Consider the following 17,176-nt stretch of genomic DNA (forward strand, 5'->3'; position numbering starts at 1 on the left):
AAAACAAACGGAGAAAAATTGTGTAGGAAAAATAAAGAAAAACTTTATGTCTGCTTTGGCAGAAACGGAAATGCGGCGCATAGAAAAAGACGGAAATGCCCACTTAAGCCAAAGTTATAGCACTTAAGAGGGACCGAGGGGCGCTTTCTGCTTCTTGGTTACATGGCAACTAAATTAAAGTTGAAATTGTTGCAAGTTTTGTAATTGCCGACAGTGTGGACTGATTGTGCAGAGAGCACTTTAAGGCAGGACCAACTTCAACTTTAAGTTGCAAATTTAACTTCCTTTCTTTTGCCCCTTTCTCGCAAATATCGCAGTGAAAGTTTGACAAGCACTGCATTTGGAGTGTAAGACTGGATGTGAGGGGAGCGACTACAACATATAAAGACAAAGGTGGCAAGAATAGCAGACGGGGCTAAAATAGAGTTTGAAGTGACTAAAATGGAGAAACATTTTAAGAAGTTATTTTTTCGTAGAAACCATTTCATTTGAAGTAATATTGCAACTCATATGAAACGCATTCTTTCTCCTTCACTTCTCTAGAAATCATTAATATCATGTTATTTATAAGAATATTCCTTGAACCATTTCTTATTTAATTATAATCTCAGCTATCCAATTGCTCGTACAGTTGTTTTTTTTATAAATATTTAAATGAAAACTGCCTCATATGCCTGATATGAACTGCTTTCAATTTTCTGGGACAGTTTTTGAAAAGATTACGAAATGTGCAGAAAGGGGATTTTAAAACTTAGCTATGATGGGATTTTGAAATGCTAAATCTCTCTGTAGGAGAGGGGTAGACTCTATTCAACAAAATGTTTTAGGTATTCCGTATTAGTTATAACAAATGTAGAATCTGAATTGGCTCTTTGCTGCACTAAAATGAAATATTTACAGTGAATTGGAAAATTGAAAAGCGCTTGCAAATCGTTTAGAACATAAATGAGTTAATAAACAAAAAGAAATAGCTTCAACTCCTTAAATTATAATAAAAATGCAGAATTTGCTTCATTTTAAAAATGATTCATAAGCGGATATTTGCTATTGCAAATGTTATATGTCTAAACATCTGAATTCTAATTCTTATTAAAAGTATTTATAAAATACATTATGAGTTTGTAGTCTGCTTCCATATCTTTCTTTTCCGATATGTGTGAACTGTTAACGTAGAGTTCGATTCATTCATCTATTAGTCATTCCATTTTTAAAAACTACACAAAATTATGTTTTTAACTATAACAATACTTCAAAATTATGTTTTTAACTATAACAATACTTCTAAAAATATTTAATGGACAGACACAAAGAGAGAAAAAGAGAGAGAGAGCGAGTTAAAAATTCGATAAGCTCCAATTTGACAAGCACTGACCACGCAGAACAAATTAGACTTATGCCTAAAAATCCATTTAAAATGTTATATGTAATCCTATCAGTATCTGACAGCGATTGTGAATTGATTGAGGAGCTTTGGCGGTCATGGCGACAGCTTCTTAGTTACTTACTTAATACTTGAATGACAACAACAAAGCCAGAGGTGGAAGTTCATTGACTCGAGCCTAAAAATAGCAAAATACCGGCAACAATCTCAACTTTTGCCCAACAACAAGAAATTTTTGCACAAGTCATTTGCCTAACGGTCCACGCCACACAATAACAAAAAGAAAAGACTAAAATAAAAAAAGGAAGCGTTGGAAGATATAAACGGAAGAAGCAAGAAAAGGTTGCGTTCGCTGACGCGCCCCAAAAGTGCGTGAGGGAAGTTGCAGATCCAAAATGGTCCTCCAACTACGCCTACTTCAGTCGCGTTGCGAGCTGCCCAAAAAATCGATATACCTCAGACTAGCTAGAGTGTGTATGTGTGTATGTGTGTGTGTGTGTGTGCTTGAAAGTACGTGTGTGTGTAAAGCCGCGTCGCTGCCTTCGTCGTACTTCTCATCGTGGTCGTTGTCGATTTTGGAGCTGGGGAGCATCAAGGGTAGCAAAATTTTGTGCGAACGCGCAGCAATAATAACAACAACAATGGCACACACATACACATATATATACACATGCACACATATGCACATATACATGTACAAATACACAAACACAGTCATAGTCACACTGACAGCGATGTCTCTGCCTTGCATTTATTTTCATCATTGTGTGCGTTCTGTGCGGTGCCGTGCCGTGCGGTGGCAGGCCAAGCAGGCGGCTCGTCATCGTCATCGTGAAGCGTCATCGTCATCGTCCATGTCCTGTTACTTCCGCTTTGCACTTTTGCCACTTTCCTCATTGCCTTTTGCTTTTGCAATTCGTTCGTTCATTCGTTGTCGTCCTCCTCTTTTGGGCTGCGCGTCGCGAGTTTGCTCTCAATTTTTGCTACTTTTGCTTTGTGCTTGACTTTCTTTTCCTGATTTTGCGCTTTTGTTTCGCCATTTTAAGTTCGACGGCGACGTTCGCCACGAAGGCAGCCACTGTCATTCGTGTTGCCTCGTCCTCGTCCTCGTTGCCATCCTTTTCGTGTGCTCTGTCTTCGTCGTTGTCAGTTTTGGAATTTTCGCACGAATTGCGATGTTCTTGTTATTATTGCTGTTGCTGTTGCTGGCGCTTCACTTCCGTTTTGGCGCTGCCTTTGGCAATTTGCTTGCCGCCATTGATTTTCATCATTACACACACACACACACTTGTGCATGTGTGTGTCTATGTGTAGCTTTGCATACGCCTTGAAGCATGCTATGAATATTTTTTTTGGTTAATTTGCCTTTTTTAGCATTTTTTGTTTTTATCAATTGCCATTTTTGTTGCTTGCTTCCTTCCGCATTCGCATTGCACCTCATCGCACCGCCCCGCACCGCCCCGCCCAAGCCCAGCTGCCCACTTGCTGCCTTTCAGATTTTCGTTCACTTCCTTCCGCGTCTTTTGCATTCTTGCGGCTTAAATTGCTCTTATTGTTGTGTTTTTGCTTCGTTCGTTCGTTGCCGCTGCCGTCGCCGTCGCTGTCGCTGCTGGCGTAGACGTCGGCATTGGCTTCAGCATTGACGTCGGCGTAGACGTACGTTGGCTGGTGTAATGTGACAAGGGTGGGTTTTTCGGGCACGTTGCCCGCTCTGCCGGCAGCGACGTTGGCAGCGGTGGCGTATACGTTATTTTATTACATCAAATGTTTTACTGGCGCTTTTGCTTGGCTGGCTGACTGGCTGGCTGGCTGGCTGGTTGGTCTCATTCTCTGGCTTTGGCTCTGGCAAAGGCTCTGGTCTCATGCTCTTTCTCTTGCTCTTACGCTCTCTGCCTTGACGGTGTTCTCCTGCTTGCTCCTGCAGCGGCAACAACAACAACAACGACATTGCGGTTTACGTTGTGTCGCCGTCGCTGTTGCTGTCGCTGTTGTTGGCGGCAGCAGTGGCAGCGGCGACAGCATTATTGTTTGTGTTGTTGCTAGAGTCGGTCTTCTTCTTCCTGTTCTTAATTGAAATTTGCGGCTGCATCAATATTTGCTTTTTTCTTGTGTTTTTCACGTTATTAAAAACCTTGTGCAAGTTTTGCGCTGCTATTATTGATGTGGTTGTTGCTTTCTTGTTTAATATTATATTGCATTGTTTTTCTCACTCTCCCCCTCTCCCCTCTCTCAATCTATCTCGCTTTCTCTCTCACTCAAACTTACGCTCGTCAAGTCTTCTGTAGCCCGGATGTTTTTTATTGTTTTCGTGTTTTCGTTTCTGCCTCTTTAAATTCTCTTAATTGCGTAATTCATTTTTATGCATTTTTTATGTTGCCAACTTTAAAGCATTTAAAAAGTTTCTACACACACACACACACACACACAAACATTTATATGAACATATACTTAGAGTCAATTTGGTTTGGTCTCGTCTGCTTTGATTGGCAATTCAAGGAGCACAAATATACTCTTTATTGTTCGCCTTTTTATTATCCATTTCACATTTTGGGCCTAATTGAATAATGCAATGGAAATTGAATTGAAACGGAAGTCAGAAGAGTTTCTGAAAGTTCTGGTCAGTCGGTAAGGAAGCAAATTCCGTTCGACTTATTGAACAGTTCTTGTTTTGTGGGAAATAAATTAATCAAAGAAAGTTAATAATAAGCAAATTTAGACTGCAAATAAAAATAAAGTGGAAATGTTGAATAATAATATTTATTATTAGCATTTCACATTGCTTCAATCAAAAGCGGTCCCAGTTATACTTGTAAGATTTTCTGAACAAATGTATAAGTCGATTGAAAACTGATTTATTTTTTAAAGAAACGATCTAACAAATTTGTTGATATTTTGTTGCAATAATTTTTCAATCCAAAACGCGTTTAACATATTTTCCCTTAAAATGAATTCAAATTAACAAATATTCCGACCTAATTTTCCGATTCTATCATGAGTTCTATTCAGATCGTGATCGAATATCTCATATGCGTATTGAACAAGTCGAGCATTAATATATTGAATCGAAAGTAAATTCATTACTAAATTGGTTTTGAAAAACATACAGAACTTTTTTCATCAACGTATAAAAAACTTGATCAATAAACTCTGGAATTCCAAAGAGGTTTGAACGCGTCAGCGAAAATTTCTTCCATTTCTTGAAAATGCTTAATTAAAATGGATCAACATTTTGAATTTTGTATGAAAAGCTATTGAAAATTAATTCCATCTATAGCTAGAAACGACTTTATATAATTTTTGATTCCGTTTTTATTACGTCCTCTACTAATTACAAATGATAGTGGATAAATTCTTCATTGTTTCGGAAAAGGTGTGGATACAGGGCTACTAGTCGGGCCCTGTCGACACTTTCTTTAAAAGTTAGAAATCCCTCCAAGCTAACTTTCTATGAATAAACACTTGTGAGTTAATATTCTTACTTCATGAACATAATTAAAAACTCGAAAGGCGCTACCCAGATGTGTGTGAGCCGTTCGCTTCGTCAGCAATGCCATGGCCAATAACTAGACAGGAGTTTCTGTCACTCTGCAAAAACTTCACAACATCGATAATTGTGGCGCCCGCCCATCCCACTCCACAGCTCAGCCTCCCTCACCCGCACTGCCAGTGTCTGCCTCCAAGAGAGTTGAGCTGAGTGTCTGGTTGGCTGGTGGCTTGGTTGCTTGGCTGCTTGGCTGCTTGGTTTGTGCTCGCTGTTGTGAAGGCCGCCACATTTGGTAGCCAACTTCGTGGCAGCCACTGCTACTGCCACTGCCTTAGACTTGCCCCGTCTGCCCCCCGCTCGATGGCTCTCGACTCTGGAGCTCATCTCAGCAGCTGCTCGAGCTCGACAAGGTTGCTGTTGTTGCTGCTGGCGTTGCATTTTGTATGCGGAATTTGCAACAGAAATGCATTAATCAATCATTCATTAAATCAATCAATCAATTTATGTATTCCTCTTGCTTTTTTCACTCTCTCAACTTGCTATTTGCCATTTTGTATTTGTTTTTTGTTTTGCTTATACATAGATGCTAGTCGTATGCTCCTATTTTCTTGTTTGTTTTTAGTTTTTCTATTTTTTGTTTATTTGTGTTTGTTTTGCTCAAGCATTTTGCAGTTTTTTGATTGATTGCCATTAATAACTCATTTCGGAATTTATTTGTGCTTTTTAGTACAGACGAGATCACTTAGCAAGTATGAGGTTTTAGTGAGGTTTCGTAGAAGCAATTAACTGGGCTGCGCTTGGTCGGACTTTGAAGTCGAAAAGAGAATGTGGAAGCGGCTGAACAACAATTATGAGATGGAATCGAGCTTAGTGCCGTTTGATAAATAGACTAATGCCGTGAGCTGACAAACTAAGCTATATGGAATCCTACTAGAATTAGTTCGCAAATAAAATGAGAGCAGTTTCTTGTTATGAAAAGGTTTAGAGTTGGCTAAGAGATTTCTTGACTTGTTGGTGTGCATCTGGTGCTTCCTTTCGAACTATGTTATGCTCTTGGAAAAATAAAAGAGCATTAAGGAAATTGCAAAGTGGTGGGCCAATTGTATTACAGATTCTTGAAGATGAATAAGTCGAAAGTACAAGTATTTGGTAATGAGTGCTTGGAGAAACTACCTCAAAACTTAGTTTCAAATCTGACCTAAAAGAAAATCTATGCAGTTTGGTTTTTGAGGAAATATTTAAGATTTATCTTTGATTTTATTGAAAATATTTTTTCATAAAACATAACAAAATTTGCAATGAAAGAGACGAGTATGAAGGAATGATTATGCAAGTGTTAAATGAAAAATCCTGCAAAAATATTTTTGTCCGGAAGAGTGATAATTCAGCTAAGTAGAACTTAACTTTTACTCGAAATTAAAACTTAAGCTGAGTTGAAATCTACAAGTATGGACGCTATTTGACTTTTGAATAGTGAGAAGTGTGTATATGCATATTACAGACATCTGTGCTGTTAATAATAATACCTACAACTACTACCCCATGCTGAGCACCACACCCAAAACTGAAAAAAAATGATGGGGAGGGAAAATCCTCATTCGAATTTTCATTGCAACCACAATCAATTTACATATGCAACTCTTTACATGCGTGCACGAAAATTGTAGCGATTTTTCGTAGTTATTTGCATATTTGTGAGCACATTATGGAGCACGAGCAGTGGACCGCAGCATTAAAATATATTCAGTCTACATACGAACTCGGCATATCTGACTCGTTCGTTCGTTCGCTCCCGATTGTGGGTGAGTGAGTGTGTGTGTGTGTGTGTGTGTGTGTAAGGATGCGCACATATCCTGCGGCGCTCAAGCACATATCGACAGACATGCATATAAATATATAAAAATCTATACATGTATGCTTGCATTGCGTTGAGAGGGAAGAGTAATAAAATGCATTGCAAATTGCATGCAACAACATACGAAATTCGTATGCAAAGTATGTTGAATTTAATAAGCGTAGACAGTGGTGCGGTCAACAGAGGTGGGGGGGTTAGGCAGATATGGTGGTCGCTTTCGCCAGTACTTACTCAATATACAAATCGTGATGATATCAGTTTTGAGCGCGAGAGATAGATGAAGGAGAAGGATGTTGAGAAGAGTCGTGTTAACTTACCTAAAAAGAGAAGAGCAGAACGGAGAATAAATATTAGCAAGCAGGCATTTTTTGTGCGTGTATATACTATATATGTACATAAAAAACTAATTTTGCTTAAATGTAGAAGATATAGAAGCAGCAGTAGACGACGAAGAAGAGGAGGAACGCTTGCGTTGCACGCCACTGGCGCGACAGGTAGTTTAATTTATGTGATGTTGCACGTTGTTGCTGCTGCTCTCGTTGTTGTTGCCGGTGTTTTATTTGCTTGCCTTTCGTCGTGTTCCTCGTCCTCCTCTTCTGCTTGTTTTTGTTGCTTTGCATTTTTTCATTTTCTTTTTTTTTGTGCTTTTGCTTGGCCATCAACGTTGTTGCTGCCATTATGCTGCGTCGTTTTAATGGCCCCCCGACAACAACTACAACAACAACAACAAGAAAGTCACGAACAGCCCGCTATTGTTGTTGTTGCAGCATAAAAAGCGAAGCAGAAGAAGAGGCAAAAGTTGAAGCTGCGGCAACATTGAAAACAGCAAACATTTCGCGACGACAATGGCGTTGTAGACGACGATGACGATGCCAGTCAGGCAAGCAGAGAGTGCGAGAGCAAAAAAAAAAACCAACAAATAAAACAGAAAAAGGATAACAGCACGAAAAAGCGAGCACATAAATAAATAAATAAAAATTGCAGAACAGCGACGAAAAACGAAAAAAAAAAACAAAACAAGTCGCAATGCTATCAACGCATGGCTGCGACTAAACGGTGCTCTTTAAAACAAATATTTCCCCGAAATCAGAAATCGATCTTGGTCTCCAAAATAATGATTCCAAAAATATGGAAGAAAATGTTGTTAAATAAGAAAAATTATTTATACCAGTGGTTTCTTTGGTAATTTCTATATATACCAAAAAGAGCGTTCCATACTTGATAAACCTGTTCAGTTTAGTGAGTCTGGATCAGCCAGATGAACGAACAGGCAGATGCAAATAATCAGTGTGCTACAAATTTATCTTTATAAATATAAAATGTATTCTTTCTGTAGATTTAATTATAATTGATTGTTTTGAGGAATAAACTAAGAATTGTAATCGAGTCAAAAGTTGTTGATGTTGAAAAAATAGTTTAAAACCCGTAGTAGTATTAATGCTTTACGATCGATGGTTTCTCTGAAAGCTATATGAATTATAATTGTAGATATTAAGAGTCATCGGGTCTCTGAAACTTGTCGATCTGACAGTCAAACAGGCGATCAAACGGTCGAACCCACTAACGCAGCATGGCTACATACATCGAAGACTTCTTTAGCATGGATAGATACGTTCTCGAATGGGCACGTATACCCATCTTACCTCTTGGCAACAGAGTATGAAAATAACGAAAAATCGTCTGTGAAGTTGCGAAGCGAAGCGTGTATTTGTGCGTGCGCGTGTGTTCTGTAGAAATTGCTTGCTCAAAAATATTTTTGCCACAAAATTGAAAGATTTTTGTGCTGCGTATTTTGTGTTTCCCATATACTCGTATATTTTTTTTTTCTCATATTGCGTTTACGCCCAAAAGCGTGACCAAACATTTTTCAATGTCAGACACAGCAGTAAAAACAAAGGAAAAATGTTCGAAACATATTTCCTGGTCTTGTTTGTTATTATATTTGAAATGTTCATAAGCCGCCCGGTCGGTTGTCCAAATGAAATATTTTGCACTTTGTCAGCGCGGGTTTAAATACAAATATTTTATCTGGAATAGTTTTGTTTGCCAGCTCCATGTCCATGAGGGAAAGCAATGAAAATAAAAAGGGCCGAAAAAAGAAACAGTTGAAAGCTTTTCATGTGTAAAGAAATTTGTGTGTTTTCCTCGTCCTTTATTTTTTTCTACTCATACACTTGCGAGCATAAAGAACTCACGCTACATAAAATTTAATAATTTCATTTTTTATGGAAGGAAGCACATACACACATACACACACACACATTAGGTATGTGGTAGTTACACACACACAGTTATACTTATGGTTATGTGTGTTTGTGCGGTTATTCGCGCTGAATTATAGCATACTTTTAGGCGTGCGCCATAGTAGGGCATTATTCGCATTTTTATGTGTTACAAAAACCCAACGGCGACAAAATGGAGACTCACTGAAGGAAGATGTGAATTTACCTTTTTTTTGAGTAAACACTTTAAGGTGACCTGCAAGCAGATAAATGACATCTAAAGAGATACTTTATCGATAGATAGGAAACTAAATGATTTAAAAATGCTGGTAAAATACTGCATAAGAATATACATATTTGGTAACACATATTCGCTTTAATTTCAAAATCGTGTATTTTTAAGTTGTCCGAAATTGTTTTATACGGAGCTAATGCAAACTGTTAAGAAATATGAAAAATTTGGTCGGAATTTTATTAAAATCCAGACTCTTAAAGCCTATTAGCTAGCATATATTTATTTAAATGTATATTGAATAATCATATATTGATTTGGAATTCAATATTAATAATTATGTAGTCTGCTATTGAATCTAAATGACGAAGGAAAAAACAAGTTTGAAAATGTAAACTAGAGCCTTGATCTGGACAGCAAATATTTCAGAGCGAATATTTTTATTAATTTGACTTTCTTTCAATCAAAAAGCACATGGATTCTAAAACAACAAAAACAATTTATTGAAAAAAATGTTAAAATTCGATGAAATTGTAAGCAATATTAATTCCTGTCCGAAAATACATATACAGTGTAAATAGTCTAGAACTGAGACTGGAGAAGTTGAAGCAGAGATTTACAATAGTTACTCAGAGGGTGCCGTAATAAGTTGAAAACAAATCGGATAAAATCAACCAATCAGAAACTACAATAAATCCAATAAATTAAGTTGATCGATAATTCAAATATATGCCTTTTTTCTTTCTATTTATTCCTCTGTTTCAACATATTTCAGTTGAAATTGAATGACGGCAGTCTAAATCGGGGCATGTTGGAGTCGCAGCCAACTGGACCAGAGGGCCGCTTAAGTTCCATATTTTATGCAGTCTTTTTTGTGTTTTTGTTTTCGGCGAGCGCTATCTTTCGTTTGGTTATTCTTTTGCTTTTTGCGTTAATATTTCACTAATGGCATTGGCTGGCAAAATTGCATTACGCTCAAGTTGACTCATTTTAATTGAATTTTAACTTCAGTTCGAAATTGAATTACGTGCAGAGAGAGAGAGAGAGAGCGCAAAACGAGGTGGCCAAGTGCTCGAGTAGCAAAAGGGAAGTGTGTGTAAATTTGTGTGTGTGTGTGGGTGGCCATGTCCATGGCTCTATTCAGTGTGTGTGTGTGGGTGTGAATGCACACGAAATTTTTGCTGCAAGCAATAAAATTCAACGCGAATGCGAGCATGAAAATGAAAATTGCATTAAGTCCGTGCTGCCATAATGAATATCGTTTCACTTAAGCGACAAAATGCCGCTATAATGTTGTCAACTTTAACATCATATGGAAAATGGCAAATGGCGTTCTTAAATATTTAATTGAGAGCGCGCCCGTATTGGCGCCTAAAAGCGTGCCAAAATGTGTCAAAAGCGACACAAAAATTCACTTTCAGGCTTCGCGGCCGGCCCACAAAATACAAAATACAAAAATGAAATTAAATACAACTATACCTCCGCATATAAAAAGTGCATGCAAATAAACTGTGACGATGACAAGGGCGCCGCCTGCAATATATACAAAAACAACTAAATTTCAGACGCCCCCACACAGACAAACAGACTTACCCACACACACAAAGGCACACCCACAAAACACACACAGACAGACACAGCACACACACAGTACGCACACATGCAGAGCATGTGAAATTCATTATTTTGCACTTAATTAAAAATACGCGCGACCATAAAAAATGCACACAAAATTTGCTGTTGTCGTTGCAGGGACACATATACACTGAGAGAAAATACTGCATACGATTCAATTTTGTTTGAAACATTGAGTTGGGGTTTCTTAATTTGTTTCTTTGCTTAGTTTTTTCTAATATACATATTTAAATGGTTTATGTTTTCCAAATACAATTTTAATTAAGAATTTTTTATTATATTTTGAAATGTTGTTATTTGGACCATTTTAATATTTGACTTTTTTGTTTTTACCGATATTGTAATATTATTACATTTTAATATTAAAACAATAAATATCTTAGTAATTTCATATTTTTTTTTTTCAACTTTAGCATAATATATTCATATTATATTTTTTAGATATTTTGTGATATTTTAATGTATTAATAGACAAAAAAGTTATTAATTTTATATATTTAATTAAAAAATCACGTTAGATCTTGCCATATAGAGAAGAAAAATCATGACCAAAATAAATATGCATTGCAGATATCTCTAAAAAAGGGAATACGAATGACAGCCACGCTGAGGTGGGAAAAGTGAATTTTTGGAGTGCAGACGCGTCCACCCTTTTTGCAATGCGACGATTGTGGCCATAAAAATGTTTTTAACGCACGTTGCATGGCAGCGACATCGGTGCGACGTTGCGCGCTGCGAATGGCGCGTTGTGGCAACAATCACGAACGTGGTCAACTGGAAAAACAACGACAAGGAGGTGAGAGCTGAGGACGGGGCTGGCTGCCCAGTTTGCCAGTTTGCCAGTCTATCTGTGCTCTGCAGCTCCCACCATCGCTTGGCCAGGTTTTGTCGCTGTCTGCCACATTCGGCCTCTATTTGCCAGCTTTTTGCTTTGCTTTTATTTCGCGCGCCATCGCCATCAGAGTCGCGTCATCGTCATCGTCATTATCATCACCAACATCATCATCATCATCAGGGGCATCGCTGCAGGAGCAGGAGTAACAGAAACGGCAGTGCTGGCAATTTTTTGCTGTTTGATTTTGAACTTTGGCAAAATCCTTTCGCTTTCATGCATTTTGAATGTTTGCTTGGCTTAAAAAAAACAGCACAGCAACAGCAACAACAACAACAACAATCAGCCAGACTGCTAACGTGCGTTTTATTGCTCTCTTGTCCATTTCCAGTTGCGTTTATTTTCCACAGCCGTTGCTTTTGTTTTTCGGCTTTTCCGCCATGTGCCAAACATGGCCAGACAGCCTGGGCCGGCAAGCTCAGACGTTGCGCCGTTGCCGGTGGCGAGTTGCTGTCAAATTGAAATAAAAGTGGCAATACGAAATGGCCAACTGAATATGATAGCATCCATGTAGTGGGCTTATAAATATAAGCAACAACAACAACAATAACAAAGAGTACAGATGCTTTGTCGCGGGTGCTGCCATTGGATTATAGAGAATTGAAGGCTGAGAAGAGAGGTTGCTTGCTCACGAGAGCGGAAGTTATGCACTTTGAAGGAAACCAATTTTCCTCTTTCATTGAAAGGTTGGAGGATGCGGCTCCGAACCTTTGAACTTTCGTAGAATGAAACTTGAATGCGAAAAGAAGAGAGAAGGGAAGATATAGCCGTTCCATTTCGACTGAGATTCATGGCAATAATATAATTCTTTAATGTAGATTCTTTATAAAGATTCGAGGAGCCCATTTGTTTTAATAACTTTCTGTTATTTATTAAATGTTTCTAAAAATTAAAAAAGATGTCCTCTCTGCTCGGTATAGTTTCTGAATGTGATGAATAATTATTACATATTTCTAAATCGACAGACACTAACATAAAGTATAGCTTTTGGATTTATCTTTTAAAAATATATACTCTACTTCAATTAGAGTTAATGTTAAGCCGATTTCATCTTTCTACACAGCTTGCCCAGAAGCATCGTTTTGTAATTAGCTCTTTGGCAACAGTTGCAACAAATTTCGTTGCAACACAACACGCACTAAGCCCAAGTCGAGTGGAGTTTTTCGTCGTCGTCTTCTTCTTCTTCTTCTTTACTATCTCCATCTCTTGGCCAAGTCCAGCCGATGCTGCAGGCCTTGTCATTAACTTCAAAGTAAACTTGTTGCTGCAGCTGTTGCTGATAAAACTCTTTTAAATGCAAGAAATCATTAGCAGCAGAGGATGCAGCTATAGACACTCACATACACACTAATATATATGTATGTATACAAATACTATATAGCATAAACCTAATAACTCAAGTGGCCCGTCATCGTCATCTTCGCATTGCGTTCGCCAATTTTTAATTGCCTGCCACAAAAATACATTTTGCATTAATTTTCATATCAAAGCCATAAGGGGAAAAAGGAAAAAATCGTTGCTTTGCTTTTATTTGTTGGCTGCGAGGCGACAGCAACAACAAGAAGAAGAACAACAACAACAGCAGCAACACCAAAAAGTTGACAAGCGACGTCGGCATGAAAGTTTTGCCACTATTTTATTTATATGCCCAAGCATTGGGCAAAATGGCAATGCAAAAAGGAACGAAACAAAGACAAAAAACGCGGCCATAAACTACAAATCATGCCAAGAAAGACAAGACTGGGGCGTGGGGAGGAAGATTGTGGAAGGGTTAGGGGGAGACAGACGCAGAGACAACAGAAGACGGCGCAAAAATTCAAAAACTAAATGCATAAAAAATTGTCTAAAAAATTCAACATAACCTCGAATGATTTATGGCCGCATGCGAATATTTAAGAGGCACAACAGGAATCAGCGGCGGCACAATGTGGCAAAAATGTTGATTCCCTAACTTCTCAAGGATATTCAAAGTTTTTTCCCTATATGGCTATGTATTGTATTTTTAAACAGATATTGACAGATTGAAAATCGTTTGAGGGTTAATGTCTGTTTGTTACGATTTGATTTTTCGAACACGACAACTGGTTTTTCAAAGTCCTTTAATATTCTGCTAGTTAAGAAAAAATGTGAGTATATCAAAACTTTTTCCAAAACATTCTCAATTGTAGCAACATATAGTGATATGTGAGGATGGACATAATATTGTTCTCTAGTTGAGGTGGAATTTATAATTTCAACGACCGCGAAATAGTGTGTAATAGCTCGATATTATTTACTTGTAAATACTGCAAACTAAAGTGAGGCAATAATGTTTCTAAATGCCTATAAATAGCTTCTTAATTATCTTTAAATAAACACTAACAACTTTTTTTTTCATGTCAACCGAAAATATTTTTAAAATGATAAAATGAAAGGAAAAAGAAAGAGCTCCTAGATCTCATATGGGATCTTTCTGAAATGTTTTTGCTCCTTCAACAGACAATTCGTCCAATTCTTAATGTTAAAATACGAATATTGAAATAGACTTTTCTTCTCAGATTTATTTCAAAGATATCAATAATTTAGTTTCGAACTCAATTATAAGAGCCATTTTAAAATGTGACTGCAACGTTTTTGAAAAATAAATATATAAAGTTGAGGATATTTTGACGAATTAATTTCCTTCAATAAAAGAAAGAAAATTCCTTAACAAAACTTGTAGAAGGATATAACAATATTATTATTATAACGATGTTTATAAAATTTGTCAAATTATGCAACGCTTATTGAAATGATTCAACTTTTTTGAAAGCTTTGCATATATGCATGAACATTTTTGCATTTTTTCACAAATTGCCACACTGTGCAACTGCAGCAGCAACAGCAACAACAACAATGAAGAAAAAGTATAAGGCGCAGACGGGCAACAGCAACAGCAACAACAACAACGGCAAACAACATGCACACAAAAGGGAAGTAAGGCAAAGAGCCAAAAGTGAAGTGAATTGAAGTTTGTTGCACCAACAACAACAGCAATAAAAGCACCTTTATGTTGTTGCTTTAGTTATGGGACTGGACAGCTTCACTGTACTTATTGTTGTTCTTGTTTTTGTTTTTGTTTTTGTTGTTATTGTTGTTGGTGTGAATGTTGATTTTGGATTGCTGTTGCATCTTCGTTTGCCTTCGCTTTTAAGTGCATTTTACAGCCAAACAACAAAAAGGACATAAAAGCTCAAAAAGGGCATGCAACAACAACAACAGCAACAAATAAAGTCTGATATACAACCGAGCGCGAAAAATGTGCAAGAAATTGAAAAAAAGCAGACAAAGCAAAAAGGCAAAAAATGTAAAAGAAGTTGTATAAAAATTTACGACAAAAAGGCGTTAAGCCGAATGTTGCTGTTCTTCTTCTTGTTGTTGTTGTTGTTATTATTATTATTATTGCTGCTGGCAGGCAGCAGGCGGCCTGGAATTGCATTGTTGTTGTTGTAGTTGTAGTTGTTGTTGCTGTTATTACACTGCCGCTGCTGTTACTGCCCAGCTCCAAAGACAATGGACACATAAATTGCATTTTCACTTTTCATATATTTGCCTTCGTCCTTTTAATGAACATTTCGCATCGTGTTGTTTGCCATCTTTGTTGCTGTTGTTGTTGCTTTTGTTGTTGTTGCTGGTGCTCTTGCTTTAGCTGTCATTGTTATTGGCCGACTGTAAAAATGTTTTATGGCAAAACATTTAATTATTGCACACATACTCGTACCATACTCGTATGCATGAAAACTAAAAGGCTGGCCAACAAATTCTTTTTATTACATGCAATTTATTCAAATGGTAAAAAAAGGGTGAAACTCTAGAATCGACTGTTTAGTTATTGACGAGAGATATATAGAAGAATCAAATATGAAACTGATAGTCCAGTCCTGTGGAAAAAATCTTCCTTAACAGAGCCAATTGCGTTGCGCTGATCTTTCTGAACTCTATTACTGTCTCTTACATTTTTGTTCAACAAAATATTACATTTATCCCGGCCAGAAACATTTATTAAATTTGAAAAAATTATTAATTATATGAAAAACCCACTCTTACGATTTTTATGAAATTGAATTCGTTTCAAAAATATTCAACATCTAAAAATATTTTTATTTTCCCAGAAGCATTTCTGTAGACTTGTAGAATATAAAAAGTTTTTTGAAAGAGAGACATTCACAATATCTTCGAATCCACTATTCACGTAAAAAATGAGCTTAAAAGCATATGTGGCATATTTCAAAAAACGGCTTAGAGTTCACAGAAATAGCTATACTTTCTGGGATCAGCTTCAGGGTTTCAAAAACACCTTTTCATACCAATTTTTGGGTGGAGTTTGAGAAAACTATCAAACATTTCATCACTGATAGAAATGTTGAGAGTTATCTCTCTAACAGATTTTTATTTGCTTTAAGAGGTCACATCTTTGATTATTATGATAATGGTAATATACATCAGGTACTTAAATATATGTATACTTTGATTGATGTACGTATGATTGAGGCAGCATTCTTACATGATTTGTTGCTGCAATAGGTATTACGAAAACCTCCTTAAATTGTGTATGATTTGAATCCATGTTGGTTAGGTTTTAGATTAAAGTTTTTTTTTATTAAACCTTGCATTGCATTTTTGATCAAATATGTAGATTTTTCCAAAAAAAAGCACATTCCTATTTCGTTGTTGTTGTAAAACATGTCTTTCTGAATAATAATTTCTAGTCGTCTGGCCTCCTTCACACCTACTTCCCTAACTTAGCGCTCATCTCTTTCGCAACGAAGTCAAAACCATTGCTTGGGGTCATCACATATTTTGTTGTTGTATTAGTAGTAGTAGTAGTTGTTGTTGTTGTTATTGTACTCCAGCCAACAACCAACCCCTTGTGCATTTTGTGTTAATATGCATGCAATTGTGTTGCTAAAAATATTTTTGCAAATCGCGCCCAGAGCCAAAGCAACAACAGACACAATCAGAGTCGGAGTCAGAGTCGAAGTTGCAAGCCCCAGAGAGAGAGAAGTGAAGAAAAAAAGAACTGAAGAAGAGGAAGAAGCAAAAGCCAAGCCAAAAAACTTGTTTTCAGCTAGTTGGCATTGTTGTTGTTGCTGTTAGTTGTTGGCAACCCAGAGTCAAGGCGAATCGCATTGCCATAAAAATGCAGCTGCCTGGCTAACATCGTTGTTGTTGTTCCTGCTGCTGCTGTTGCTGTTGCTGGTTAGTTTGTTGGCTGACTGGCTGGCTGGCTGGCTGGCTGGCTGACTGGCTTTTGTTGCCTTTGCTGCTTTGATAGTCGCAGTCGTCGCGCTCTTTTGGCCGTGACCTTTTGTGGCTGAAAATGTGTAAATGAATTGCTTGTCCCTGGCCATGCAGCACAAATTGCGAGCGAGTCTAGGAAGGCAACCAATGGCGGCTCCACCACCGTTAGACGAAAGGGAGGGGGTTAGGGGGGCGGTAGCTTCATTAAAAGCTGCA

Source organism: Scaptodrosophila lebanonensis, unplaced genomic scaffold (assembly GCF_003285725.1).
Source record: "Scaptodrosophila lebanonensis strain 11010-0011.00,11010-0021.00 unplaced genomic scaffold, SlebRS2 tig00000043-arrow-pilon, whole genome shotgun sequence".
NCBI classification, from domain to species: domain Eukaryota; kingdom Metazoa; phylum Arthropoda; class Insecta; order Diptera; family Drosophilidae; genus Scaptodrosophila; species Scaptodrosophila lebanonensis.